We start from the raw sequence: 1,508 nt of genomic DNA on the forward strand, positions 1-1,508 counted from the left end.
ATTTGCATTTCTGTTGTCTTTATGTCACTACTTTTTGTGAACAAAGCACATTTATTAAAAAAAAATGAACTGAAAACCTTTTTAAAAATTGTTTCTTTGGGTTTGGAGATGTCATTTTTTCTTCCTGTGCAATTGGTTTACACTGAATGCCAGTGAAACCAATGCATAATTATATTCCTTGTTGTTAAGAAAATAGTTGTGTTTGGTTTGTTTTATAAACAACTGAATTATAGTAAAGATGGAACTTTGGAACATTTGGAACTTGGGTTTCAACTTACACATCTCAGTTGGAGTCTTTGCTTTACAGCAGGGTTTTTGGAGTTCCTCCAGTTGATCCTGTATCATGTTTCTTTGCCCGTTTAGGACAAACCCACTTTCTAACACAGTTCTCTCTTTTATCTCTAGATGTTAATAACTTCTCCTCTATCTCCCTGAAAACCATTGCAGCACTGTTGAATATTTGCTATTTGAGGTCATCGCAGTGTTTTTGCACATGGTGATTCTGGGTACTGGAGCGCTTGGCAAAGGGTGGCAATGGGAAGAGGAAGCCCAAGGACCAAGGCAGATGTGAGCAGAACTGAGGTGTGTCCCTGGCACCGCAGAGCCCAGCTGGTGTCTTCTGGCCTCTTACTGGACAGTGAACATCAGCAAACCTGATTTCACACCTGTTCTCAGTGCTGGTTCCTGCAGAGTCTTTCTGTCCTTTCCTACATCAGGGAGGCTCTTTGACTTGCTGTAAATATCATTCTAAGTTTCTTTCATTGTATCTCCAGGAATCAGCAGCATATCTTTTGATTCCTTGCCTTTGGGATATGTACATATTGAGGTTTTCTGCCTTTTTTTTTTTTCTGATTTACTCAATTAATTAGTTTTTACTTGTAGAATAGCAGGAAGTGTTTTGGTTGGTTTGGGGTGGTGTGGTTGTTTTGTTTTGTTGTTTTAGAAGGGTAGCATTTCACAAACTTGCACAGAAACTTAATTGGGTGAGGATTTTTTTGTTTTGTTTACTCTTTTAAGTAAAATATTCTCCAAGAAATTCAACAAATAGTTGCTTGAAGCGCATTCCTAAATCACAGCTGGACAGATACAGCACCAAGTGTTGTCCATGATGCTGGTAAAGCACCTGGAGCAGGTGACATTTACTGAGCAACCCAGATTTCTGCTGTTCTGCTTGTTAAAGAATCCCTTAGTACCTTTTTCTCTTTCTCCCCCCTCCCCGTAACTTTTACCCCTGTTGGCCGGTTTTATTTAAAATTTGAAGTGACCGTGGTTCATGTGAGTCAGTTGTCTGAAAAAGAAATAGGCAGGAAAGCCTGTCAGAGTTGAGATGTCGGAGTATCCAGCCGCTGCCGGTTTGTATTTTGAAATGCAAACACTGTTTCTGTTACAAAGGAGTTTTTGGGCAGAGGTTACCCGAGCCCGCCGTGAGCAGCTGTCCCCATTCCGACGGGCGGCCCCGGGGCGCAGGCAGCGTCCCGCCGAACGCCCCGTCACGGGTCGGGCCCGGC

The sequence above is a fragment of the Nesoenas mayeri genome (genome assembly GCF_963082525.1).
Source record: "Nesoenas mayeri genome assembly, chromosome: 1".
NCBI classification, from domain to species: Eukaryota; Metazoa; Chordata; class Aves; order Columbiformes; family Columbidae; genus Nesoenas; species Nesoenas mayeri.